The following is a 13,908-nucleotide window of genomic DNA, read 5'->3' as shown; positions in this document are numbered from 1 at the left end:
CTGTAATGTCTTAGGTAGGTCTTACTAATTTTTTTTTTTTTTGAGGAAGATTAGCCCTGAGCTAACATCTGCCACCAATCCTCCTCATTTTGCTGAGGAAGACTGGCTCTGAGCTAACATCCATGCCCACCTTCCTCTACTTTATACGTGGGATGCCTACCACAGCACGGCTTGACAAGCGGTGCGTACGTCCTCACCCGGGATCCGAACCAGAGAACCCCCGGGCCGCTGAAGCAAAACGCGCAAACTTAACTGCTGCACCACCAGGCCATCCCAAGTCTTACTAATTTTCAGTGAGAGTAAATACGAAAGAGTAATTCAAAGCAAAAGATTTTAAATACAATTGGGGATAAAATCAGCAGCCTGTGGACCAAGTAGTGCCCACAAATATGTTTTATATCTGTACATTCTCTAAAATTATTTCAAGACTTCTAGTGCTATGGCACTTTCAATTCACTAAAGGCTTTATCACTCTTTATTGTATGAATTTCACAGTCCCTGCAAGTACATTTGTGCAAGAACTTGTGACTCTACAAAGCCTTCCTTGTTTAGCATCCAGCTAGAACTAAGATTAAGATACCCTCCTCTGCTTTCACTCATGCATCTATTTCTTTCTTCAGAGTTTGAAAGGGTATTCATTGCAATAACAATACTGTAATCCGAGAAAGTAAAGGTTATCTTTTTAAAAGTATACTATACATTGAGGTTGAAGAAATCACATTCAAATCCACACTGAGAGAACATGTCTGATGAGCTAATTCCAAAAAACAAGCAAGAATTGGAGGTTATTCTAGTCTCTTCTAGTTTTTGCATTCAGATCATTCAAAATGGATGAGGATAGCTTAATGTAGCTGGAGAGATTTACCAAATGCAGAGACATATTATGCAAAGGATAAATTTGTTAATCAAAATAAGTGTATGATTCAAAAATTTTCTCTTGCAAATATTTTATTCTCGGGATCAATATGCTGGAAATTGCCTTTGTTATTATCTCAAATGTGAAATTGAGGTCCAAAGAAATCCATTTTAACACAATGTTATTTAAAATATATTGTTTATAAATGTGTTTGATCTGAAAATATTGAGTGCCTTTCTCTGAATCAATCTTAAAATATTATCCTTTGAATTTTGCTAGATTAGTTTATTAGTGATGGTTTATAACTTCCTGGCAGTCTTTTTTAAACCAGGACAAACAGTCACAAGTCTTCCAGTATAAAACGAGTTTTAAATTTTCTGCCCTAAAGAGTATATTTAAAGCACTTTGGTCTTATGGATATTTATTTGAAATACAATTGCTTTAACTAAGACACCGTACGGGATAAGAATGTTGAGCACAAACAATGACAACAGCAGCAACAACGTGGAATAACAGAGCCATAAGGCAGAGTCTACTGCTGTAATTTGGCTTACCAATGGACTGCGATGCCTCACAGATCAGTGGCATTTGACATTATGTGCCCACATCTCATGACTGAAGACAAACCAGAGAATTATCTTGGCAGCTGCACCATTGATGTATAGAGCTTATTTTTTTTTTATTAGTTTCCCCTTTCTTCTATTGCATATTCTTAATTAGCGTTGAGATACTGGACTTCTGTCATTAACTGTGATGGTTGCTGTTGACCACACAGCAGATGGTCCCAGGTGCTGCCTCAGCCCTGTTTGTCCTCCTGAGGCCTGAATATCTCTATATTTCAAGTGTCAATTTGGCTTCTGACTCATCTCCTATGGTTTGCTGCAGAACATAACCATTTACTTAGGGATTTAGTGTCTGCCGAGTGGTTTTTCCGTGGAAAGTCATGACTCAAGTTTGAAAATTTGGAGTAAGGAATTTCCAGCTAAGATGTCCTTAATTTTTTTTTTTTTTGATACATCCCTTCTGGTTTAAATACATAGCTAAAGTATGAAGCAGACCACCAAGTAGCCAAAGTGATATTAAGAACAAAGGTAAACATATTTATGAGCTGAATGTTGGAACAACACGATAGAGAGGGAAGCAGAGCTGAAGCTGAGGTACCACTAGGGTCAGGGTCAAGGAGCAGATGGTGGGAGCTCAGAATTTGGCATTTGAGGGATAAAGAAACTAAAATGCCTTCAAACGTGGAAGTGAGCCAGAAAAGATATTTACAGGGCCTGGGTATGTGTTCTCACTGTGAAAAAGAAGTCTGATAAAAAAACAAAAACAAAACAACTATTTTTAATTACCTGACAGTACAGAGTTTAGTAAGCTGTTGGCACCATGAAGCAGAAGGACCTATGTGTAGCCACACTCAGGAGGTGAACCAAGCTGCCCATTGGCTTTTTGATTGGGTCTATATTAACCCCAATGCACTGTAAGCAGGAGCTGTGAAATGCCATCTGGAATGACAAGGAAGAGCACAGGAGTGATGGGGACAACTATAACATAATTGGCTGTGAAAGGGTAGTTCTGCAAGGAGAAAAGAAAAGAAACTTAGAAGACACAAGGGATGAATTATTGCTTTAAAAAAAAAAGATTGGAAAGTATTAATGAGGACTTAGTGAGTTTCCTGTCGTTGAAACAGTGTGAGCCTGGAGACAGAACTACTATGCAGCAGGTCTCAAATATCAAAGGAGTGGCCAGATTAAATGATGCTTGCTCTCCAAATATATCAATGGAAATGATGCCAGAAAGTAACTCCAAAACCTGAAAAATTATGTTGTTTAGGAAAACTACTAATAATGTTGACAATTTGAATATGAAATGAAATTTACAGGACATTTTCAAAATCTCCAGAATAAGTATATTTCAGATGTTCAACAAAATAAATGAAGGTTAATTCCACTAATAAAAGAGTAATAAATTATAAAATAAAATTAGCAGAAATGTTTAAAAGGCAATATAAAATCAATTCAATTCAGAGATACAATCATTGGAATAAAAGTTCACTTAGAAGGAATCTAGTCTAGACCAAATAAACTAAGAGACGTTTCGTGACGGAGAATATTATGGAAGAAATTACCAAGATGTCAATAAATAGTAAAGAGGTGCAAAAATAGAAATGAGCACTTTTAATCAAGATAAATGAATATGAAGAAGACAAATAAATAATACCTTTTTAAAAAGTTTATCCGCATGTCACATAAACAGCATCTTTTGAATCATTGATGATACTTTACCACACTACTACAACGTTATCCTCAAGTAAGTTGATGGTTCTGGGAAGAGTCAGGCAAGAAACTTCTTTCCCTTAATTCTGACTCTTCCCTGGGACAGTATAAAGGAGGGAAGAAGAAACAAGTGTAATTTTTCACTCAGGGTATTAGAAGAGCCAAGATTTTACATTCTCTATTTACAACTTTGGTTGATTGGGGGAGGGGACTTGTTCATGTGCTCAAATATCAGTTGGATTTAGTATTGGTAGCATCAGTGATGTCTTTTAAAGGTGGAAATGTAACCAAAACTTAGAGAGGACTATATTCTATACCAATGGTTTTCAAATTATACCATGGTTCAGAATCACCTAGGGGGCTTATTAAAACCTCATGGGTCCCAAGGCCTGAGTTTTTGATTCAGTGGGATTTGCTGAGAGGCTTGAGAATTTAGAGTTCCCCAAATTCTCAGGTGATGCTAATGAGACTGGTCCAAAGACTACACTTTTAAAACCACTGTTGTATACAAACCTAAACTTAGTGTTGTGGGAAAATGATCTTTTTCAACGTACATTCAGTGACTGGTTCTTTGAAAATAATGTGTGCGCCCACTTTCTCCCATGGTCAAGTTATTAGGTGGTGCTTACTTTATCTCTATTGTAAATATAGGAAACATCTGAGAGTTTTTTTATGTGTGGTTGGCATTTTGATCAGTTGTTTGGCTCAGTGAATTTTAATAAGAGCAATCCGATTTATTTTCTCTCTTTCCCCAAACTTTATCCATTTCACACAGAGCCGGAATGGGTGTATAAATCTGCGAAAAACCTTTGTAATGTATTTAAGCTTCATTTTGGGAGCATGGCATAGATTCCCTTAAAAAATCTTGAAAACTCTTAACATTTTTTGTCTCATATATTTTTTCCTTTTTTGCTGTTCTTCCTTGGCTAACTTGACTTCCCTCAAATATTTGCAGAGCTTTCATGTGAAAAAAAAATTCAACTTGCTTGGCCTAAAGGGATGGAAGTCACAAGGAGATAAATAATTGCTCAGAAAAAAAAAAAGATTAGAATATATTACTTAGGATTTAGTTAGTTCCTCATCATTGAAATGGTATGAGCATGGAGATAGAAATACTACGTGCCTAGGAAGTTTAGAAAAGGCCTCAAACGTCAAAGAAATGGTCAGATTAAATTATTTTTGCCCTCAAAGAATCTTCTAAAGCACAAAGTTTTAAGCATTAAGCATTTAAGCATTCTGGGAAGCTTCTCTCAATTTTCCGTTAAATAACCTATTAAAAGTATTTTTTTAAAAAGTTGTTAGAAACTATACCATTAAAGACCAATTCTAAAAATAAACTTATTGTAAATGACCTAGGTTTCTCTGAAACCAAATGTCTATTACTTTAATAAACATAGCCAAAAAAAAGGTTAATTACTCTCAGTTCCATAGATTAGAGACACTTTGGGACAAATAAAATAGAGGATTATTTGTACTTCAACTGTGTAAGTAATGTTTCTAGCATCTTCTTTTTTAATTCCTTATTATTCTCCCATAGCAAAAAAACAATATATCTCTTCTATACACAATCAGACACTGAAACTCTCAGTAAAGAAATATCATGAAATTGGCTAAAGTAGGGGTTTTACATTACATCATAATAAGTGCATTTCCAATTAACAAAAAGCACTAGAGTCTTAGAATAATACATGGTACTGTATCATTCATGTGCTCTCTTGATGCAGATATAAAGTTGTAAAATGTAATAATTTGGGCAATGATAAGATGAAAAGATAGCACCTTGATTGAGCGAAGCCACAGTAGATGCACACACACATCTAAAGGCCTCTGATTTATCAGAGAACGGAATTTTTCCACTCTCAAAAGGAACTTTGAATAAAGTCAAGTGCATTTAATACATTTTACATACTGTTAGTTACAGAGGTTGTACACCCCTAACCTTACTAAAAAATTAGTAAACACAGTTAGAAAAATCATCACAGATATGTAAAAAATGGGAAGACAAATACCACCCTAAATTAAATATCCAGAGAATATATATTAAAAAGACTTATTTATAACTTGCATCTACTTGGATTGCTTTGTTTTCTATAACAGCGTTAATCAAAAAAACACAGTTCACCCTATGTATTTCAGATGAAATTTAATACAGAGGATTGATTACACATGTCTTGAAATGCTGAGGGAACAAAAAGTGGATGTTATCCACAGGTTACCTACAGATTAGGAGTTACAGAAAGACTGTACTATGTCTTGCCCCATCTTGACTCCTCTTTCCTTTGTTGTTTGCTTAGTGTCATATATCAAAGATTCTCTTCACATGATTTACACAGATATTCTACTCTCAGCCTGCATATCTCAAATATTTTTCTTTTGACCTGAAGTAGAATGATTTCTTGACTGTTTATAGAATTCTTGGGTCATGAAGGCACCAAGAACACTCCTGGCCATGGGTCTGGAAATGCAGCGTCTGTTTTAGAGAGAACATTGTGATCAGAATACTGCCTTCTTTGCTGGAGAATATGGCCACTAACCTTTCCCCCTGATCTCATATCATTCTTTTGACAAAAACCTGGAAAAGAGTACCTGTTTTGCTTAGCTCTGCTCAGGGACCCAATTACTGTCTATCTTGCAATGCAGAAAAGGAAGATTTGGACCCTTTAGCATCTATAGAGAAAGGAGATCATCTAATACAACACAGAAATCAGATTAGGAAATTTGACCGTATTAATAAGGAGCAGAGTATTCAGGGAAGCCAAAGAATTATAAATGATGAACACAAAGAGAAAGAATGAGACAGCCACACTCTAAAACATAGAACTTTAAGACGGATTTGAGGATAGGAAATAGAAATATGGGTGGAAAGACAATGAGGCGGGATAAAAGAAGACTGCAACCTTCTACTAAAGGTAACTGGAAAGAAATACCTGGAGATAGTGTAGCTGAAAAAAAGATGTCAATAACATCCTTAAAGTTTCTATCTGGAGGGGAGATTTCTCAATCTTTTCTTTTTTATATCTTCTATATTTTTATATCCCCTATAATTTTATATTCTTGTTTTGGTGGGCTTCGGGAGAACAAAGAAATAAGGGAGAAGTCTAATGTGAATACTTTGGCAAAAGATAACAGCAAACCCAAGAGGAGGAAATATTCCATAAACGGAACCAATTCAATAGAAATAACTTGGAATCAGAGACAACTTGAAGAAGTTTAAGTAAATCTCTGTCCCACGTATGTACGTTATTACCAATGACAAATTCTGCAACATTGGGAAGAACGTTGTATCTCTTAGTCTATTCAAAGTTGGGTTTTGTTCAAATTTCATTTGAGCTTTTCACTTTATCTTAGCCAAAAGGCTGAGGTCAAGGAGTGATTCATTTGATTTTGTGTGTGTGTGTGAAGATTGGCCCTAAGCTAATATCTGTTGCCAATCTTCCTCATTTTGCTTAAGGAAGATTGTCACTGAGCTACCCTCTGTGCCAATCTTCCTGTATTTTATGTAGGATGCCACCGCAGCATGGCTTGACGAGGGGTGCTAGGTCTGAACCCAGGATGCAAACCTCTGAATCCCAGGCTGCTGAAGTAGAGCATGCAAACACAACCATGGTGGTATTGGGCCAGCCTCTCATTTGATTTTTAAAAGGCAGAGGAATCTATATTATAAATTTATCTCTTTGTCTGCAACCATCTAAATTAATATCCATTCCTTTATAAAAGAAGCATAAATCCTGACTTTTTTAGTATTTATCAACATAGAATTTAGAATGCCTTCCAGATATTTGAAATTTCAGCATCTTGACTAAACTAGTTTAAATCAAGCATGGTAAATATAATTGATAAGCAGAATCTTAGATGTATTCAGAATTAAGCTGGACTCAAATAAATTGCTGGACATAATTTTTGGTAGTCCTAAAATTAATAGCTGAAAAACAAGCACATAACTGGCCAATCTATGTGGGTTCTCCTTATAGAAAATTATCATTATTTTATAGTTTTCAGTTCTTTTCATAAATTTTATTTTACATGACGTGTTAAGTCATTGTCCCAGTCAATGTGACAGTAGTTTGAATTCAGTAAAAAGAAAAGGAAGGTCTTCTACCAAACTTAATGAAAGAAATTAGGAATCATATACTTATATGCTAATTTGCCTACGTTGTACTTATTTTAAGTGCCATAACATAGAGAACAGAAACTTTAGGAACTATTGGAAAAGAGTCCATTGAAAAATGTCTAATAGTCTAAGAGGCTGATAATCCCAGGAATGTTTATTTTTATCCAAAAGAATAAGCTATGTTACATCTTCTCATCTATCACCACCTTTATAAAGTAAAGGTAAACCTTTTTAGACACAATCATCTCTCTTAGAATATTTTGATACTATTCATGTATTATTCTCTGAACTACATCAAAAGATTGCATTATCCGGAAATAAATAGAAATACAAAAGAGTCTCATGGCTTCCCTTGGTTAAAAAGAAAAAACCCATGTGGGGAATATGCGGAAGATAAATATATAAAAGATTAAGTGAACAGCTTACAAACAATTAGCCAAATGCTATTGAGTCACCGTATTCAAATGCAAGATACATGTCATGTGAGGAACAGAATGCATGAGCCCATTATGGGGATTAATTTCATAATCAAAGTTGTTTGGTGAGGATATGCTGAATCTAAGCTGAAAAAGTTCTTTAAAGTCCAGAAAACCATCTGGTTGCCTTAGAGATGTAAGGACATTTGAGAAGATGACTCTGTGGGAGGTGGATTGTCACACACTCTTCAGGTTTTCAAAAATGCAGAGCTAATCATCCTCTTGATCCTCATGCACAGACAGAGCAGGAGAATTTTCCATGCATGTGTCCTATCCTAAATGGCCATAATATTATGAGTGATTCCTTTGAGACTCTTTTTCAGAGTGAGCCATATTCACCACTGTGTCTCCAGTGCCTAGCAAAGTCAGTGACACGTAGTAAACTGTCAGTTAATATCCGTCGAACAAATGCTTATAGAAAGGAATTACTTCAGAAAAAGGTGAATAAAAACAAAGAAAAAGATTTTTGTTTTGTGGTTCAGTAAACTAATAAAGAGATTAAACTAGGGTTAAATTGCTGAAGCAATTCTCAAGAAAAAGACAAGCAAGGTGAGTTACCTACTTTTCTTTGGTTTGATCATAGCCTAATAGCAACATAATCCACATACCTATTGACTATTATGTACTGTTCATTCAACAGATACTTACTGAGCATTTCCTATGTGCTGAGCACTTAGCCTGCCATTCAGGGGTTGTTTGTCAAATTTGAATTTGTATACGAAAAGGTGTTAGGTCAAGTTTGGGGAGGTCTGGCTTCTGATCTTGGTGATTCTGATCTCTGATTCTGATGATTTTGGTAAGTTATGGAATATCAATTTCAGTCTGTGCTTTGCCTGCCACAAAAAATTGTTCAGAAAAAGGAACATGATAAAATTTAACATTTTTTTTCTGTACGAAATATTAAGATAATCTAGTTTCAACTAGAAAGAAAAACTCTCCTACACACATATACAGACTTACCATTTTAAAAGTGAATTTATAATGATTCATAATAATAATAGTAATAAATCATATAATTTAAAATAATTATTTTTTAATGTGGCTATCATTTCAAAATAAAGTCAAATACATTCCTCTACATGCAAATCTCTTTGAAGAATGCTATGTTAGAACAGCTTCCCTAGAGATAAAGCCCGTGATGGTATTTTTTTGGTAAATTTATTTGGGGAGAGAGTTTGCACAGATGGAGACTCCTCATCTCCATCTGATCCCAGGGGAATCCCTAGAGCTCAAATTGTACCACAGAGTTGATGTCACCTTGAGGCAAGGGGACTGGCTTCTCTAACTGCTTCATTTCCTTGGCCATGTTCTTTGGGAGGGAGGGTGGTGTAGTATTTGTGGAAGAGATGGAGGTGGGTGAGGAGGGAGGTGATATCTTTCCCTGGGAGGCAGCTGCCATTGTCCAAAGGCACCAACAGCATCTACCACAAATACAAAGTGAGAATTGACAAATAGAAGTGGCAAGCAATAGGATATATTGGAGTATATGAGGAAGCCATTTGGTATAAACCTAATTCAACCTGATTTTGTTCTTCTAAAGGGGCCTGACATGGCCATTGAGCATGCATTGTGTATACGCTTTAAACATTTCCTATGGCAAGAACAAATGCCCTTAAGATACAGGAGTAACTTTCCCCTACATTTGTATTTCTTTAAGGATAAGCATCTCTCCTTAGGCTAGGAACTGATTGCTGTGCTCACCTGTGACCACCCAGCTCAAGACAACACATCTGCCACTCTGCTGTGTCCACCAAGAGCAGACCTACTTACTACCTGCTGTGTCCATCAATTGCTGTGCCAACAGAGCAGTCTTGTGACTATTGTAAAAGGGACATTTAAATCATATGTGAAACATCCTCCTTGAGGATATATAACCACTCTGTACACCCCACTTCTTTGGTTCCCCTCCTTCCTTGAGGAAGGAAGGCCCCGGGCTATGATACTCACATTTTGGCTCAGAATAAACTCACCCAAGTTTTCGTTTATAGATTGGTTATGGATTATTTGGGTTGACAGGATCAACCTCCTTTGGGCTCAAAAGAGCAAAGCAGATCTCTGCATTTCCTTTCAGTTCTGAACTATCCTGAGGGCAAAGCTGCAGACAACAGCATCAGTGTTGCTACTCTGTCCTGGCCCAAATGAGTGAAATGTATAGAAGTTAGCTCTCCTGTCATGAACAGCATTCGCCTTTCAGGAAAAAAGTCCATTCAAATCAAAGAATCTGAGAAAAGTGTTGAGAGGACATGTTGTTGAATCTCACGAAATTCAAAAGAAATAATCAGAATGTTTTACATTCTTTTGATGATTGATAAAGTCTATGTAAATATAATATATTATTATTAACTAAAATTGATAGAAAATTGATTATCAGATAAGGCTGATATATTAGAAAGAGTCCTAAACTGAATCCAGAGAAAAACATAGATTTTTTTGTTGATGGTGCTGTCAAGTTGATTCTGACTTCTAACGACCCTGTGTACAGCAGAGCAAAACCTTGCCTGGTCTTTTTGCACCATCCTCTCACCTTCTGAGGCTATATCAGACAATGCTCTGTTGCTATTCACCAGGTTGTCATGGCCAATTTTTCCAAAAGTGGGTGGACAGGTCCTTTTTCCTAGTGTGTCTTAGTCTGGAAGCTCCTGTCAGAAACCTGTCCACTGTACGTGACTCTCCTGGTACTTGAAACACTGGTGGCATAGCTTTCAGCATCACAGCAACAAGCAGCTGCAACAATATAATTGACAGATGGTTGTGTGGTTCCCTGACCAGAAAACAAAGCTAGGCTGCAACGGGGAGAGTGCTGAATCTTTTTTTTTTTTTGAGGAGGATTAGCCTTTAGCTAACATCTGTTGTCAATCGTCCTCTTTTTGCTGAGGAAGACCGGCCCTGAGCTAATATCCTTACCCATCTGCCTCCACTTTATATGTGGGATGCCTGCCACAGCATGGCTTGCCAGGCAGTGCCATGTCCACACCCTGGATCCGAACTGGCGAACCCCAGGCTGCCGAAGCAGAATGTGTGCACTTAAGCACTACACCACCAGGCCAGCCCCGAGAGTGCCGAATTTTAACCACTAGATCAATAAGTCTGACATGGATTTTATTTCTAGAAATTTCATTACCTTAGAAGAGCAATGAGGTTAATTTATTGAAACTTGCCTTGTCCATCCTTATATGATGAAAGTATTGGACTCAATCTAGCAAAAAACTATGGTTCCAAACTTAAAATGACTATACCTTAGCTGAGAGATGTTCCTGGATGTTGTATTATATGATATACAATGTTGACCTGTGAGGTCTAGTCTCTGCATATAAAATACACCTTATGGAAACAGAAATAATTTCAAAATAATTGAAGTTCTTTCTATGCATTTTCTTCTCCATGAGGAGACTCTGTAGACATTTTATTCTACTTGCCTTTTTTTCCCCTCTTTCCTTAAAGAGCAGCTACATCTGAGCCTCTCATTTCAAAATCCTCCAATCGCCTGTCCTGTCTAAACTTCCTCACTCATATCTTCTCTTATTGCTTGTTCTTCTTTTATTCTCTCCTTACTCCTTGTCTGATGTTACAAACTTTTCCACAGAAAGAAGGACACCAGTAAGGAAGTAGCTTTGGGAAGTGTTGAGCACTCCAAAATAGACTCTCCATTCGAGGATGAGGGTGAGAGGTGTTGGGAGCACTCATACATCAACAATGTGGTAGAGGAGGAAGACATTTCCTCTAGTCACTCTGGGTCTTTCTGGCAGGAGAACAAATTAAATTCACATGAGACAGAATAACAGGAGAAAATTAAACAGAGCTTTATAACATGTATACATGGGAGAGGCTCAGGCAAACTGAGCAACTCACCAAAATGGCTGAAGCCACCACCTTAAATGCCATCTTCAGCTAAAGACAAAGGAGGATGTTGGGGGTGGGGGTATCAGTTACGGGAGTTTACCAGACAAGTACGGTAAACAAGAGTAAGGTTATTATGCAGATTTAAGTCATTGCCTTCCACACTGATTAAGAGTTTCTAGAGATAAGGTCATCCCCCCTTCTTCATGGTACAGACAGGGAGACAACTTTACAGATGGAGATTTCTTTTGCAAATGTAAATGTCTCTTAACAAAAGGTAAGTAAATTCTACTTTTCAGAGTTTCTTTCCTGTCTGAAGTTTTTAAAAGTAAGCAGCCCAAAATAATCCTTATGCCAAAGAGGCATATCTTGGGGTGGCCAATTCCAGTCCCCCACAATGTGTTTCCCAGACAAATTTGATATTTTACAATTAAGAATAAGTAAAACAGAACATTTTGACTAAGACTAATGATAGAAATAATTTAAATAAGTCAGAAGATGTTATTTAAAATAGCTAGTAATTTCTGGCCATGTAAGATTAAGTGCCTTACACTCATTTTTTAATTCTATTTTTCTCTTTTACTCTGAGGGGAAAAGCACATAGAGAGATCCCACATACGTAGCTTGAGAAAGACAGAAATAGCCTGATAAACAACTTGGAAACTAAAACTCCTGTTTTGTATTGTAGATTACGATATATTGTTGTATCTATAGAGATGTCCACAGAGATTTTTTTAAAACGCTTTTTCCTGAAGAGGGACATTGGGAAGAGAGGAATGAATGTTTCTTCATTCTATGTAAGTTTATATTTCAATCTGCCTAAAATCAACTGCTTTTATTTTATTATTTGTGTTCTTGATTGAGCAGGTGAGTATAGGATATAAGCTGAAAGTGATTACAGGAAGAATATGAAGTGAAAACTTTTACTTCAAGCAGAAGAAAATACAATATTAAGGAACTGGGCTAGACTAGTAAAGTCTTATACATTATTTTATTGATGATTGAATATTCCAAAAGTTACTGACGTTGGTTTCTTGCATTGTGGTGTAGTTGTTCTGTTTTATCCAGAGGTGACAGGACATCACTGAGAGTGGTAGTTAAAGGGAGTGGTCTTTTCTGAGAGGAAGCCTGTCCTGGGATAGGAAATGAGCTTGATGATGTCTTTCTTACAGTATAAACAGTAGGTAATAACTTCTCTCCTAAGACTCCTGGTAATTTGGTCTAAATAGAAGTCTAGACATTTTTCACTCTTCCTGTGATGGATATGAATTTGAGCCTACCATGGAGAGATTCATCAGGAGCTGGGCTCAACACATTGGGACTTTAGATTCTTAAAAGAGAAAATTCTACAAGTTCAGTTAAATCGACTGTTATCTAGCAAGATTCAGTAAAGTCTTGTTAATATCTGAAACCTACTCTCAACTCTAGTATATGGTAAGGACCTCCTTCATGCTATCAGTGGAACAGAAGAGAATGTTGAGAGAAGTGGGGCCAACAAGGAAGCAGCAACATAAGCCTGAGGAATCCATCAATCATATATAAGAGGTGATCTCCAGAGTAGGATCTAGATATCACAGAAGCTGTGACAGGTGACCAGAGACCGAACAGGAAAAGAATAACCTCTGTGGAACCATTACTAATATATGCAGAAAGAAATCGCATGGGACTCAGAACACTCTAAGAGATTGGTGCTAGGGAAGCTCTGAGTCTGTAGACTACACCTCAAAGACACCTTGGATAATGTCTGTTTTGTCCACCACTATAACTAAGTAGCCAGAGTGACGCCTCATATGTAAGAGAGACTAAATCCACATTTGTGAATGAATTTCAAGGGAATGAAAGACAATTTTGCTTTGAATAGAAATTTTGGCTATTTGCTGGTGACAGATAATAGAAGTAACTGCTATATAAGGAAACTGCAGTTTTCATAGAATTCTTTGTTTCCTCTGCAGCTGAACACAATTCTAAATGAATAATATTGGATTCTGCCAAAGATTGCTTCAGCTAAATAAATAGATAATGCAGTCTGTTGGAGATATTGACATACAAATAGAGTCATTTTTGTTTTATTGGAAATACAATCTTTCATAGTGGTAAAGTCTATCATTACACCTTTTGTAAAGTTATGTTTACTATTCTGGATGTAAATATTATGATCTGTCTCAGAAGATTTACACCATCCCTTCAGTCTAAACTTAGTCCAATATCCTATCAAATGTGCCCCATTATAGATTAAATGTGTGTATTTCCCTTTCGTGGTGACAAAAATGCCAAAACCCAATTCTAATGACAGATGGGATGCAACACGGATGAGCAAGATTCCCCAAGGTCAGGTTAACAGTTATGCAAGGAACA

Source organism: Equus przewalskii, chromosome 3 (assembly GCF_037783145.1).
Source record: "Equus przewalskii isolate Varuska chromosome 3, EquPr2, whole genome shotgun sequence".
Taxonomy (NCBI): domain Eukaryota; kingdom Metazoa; phylum Chordata; class Mammalia; order Perissodactyla; family Equidae; genus Equus; species Equus przewalskii.
Note: the sequence above shows the minus strand (reverse complement) of the source record.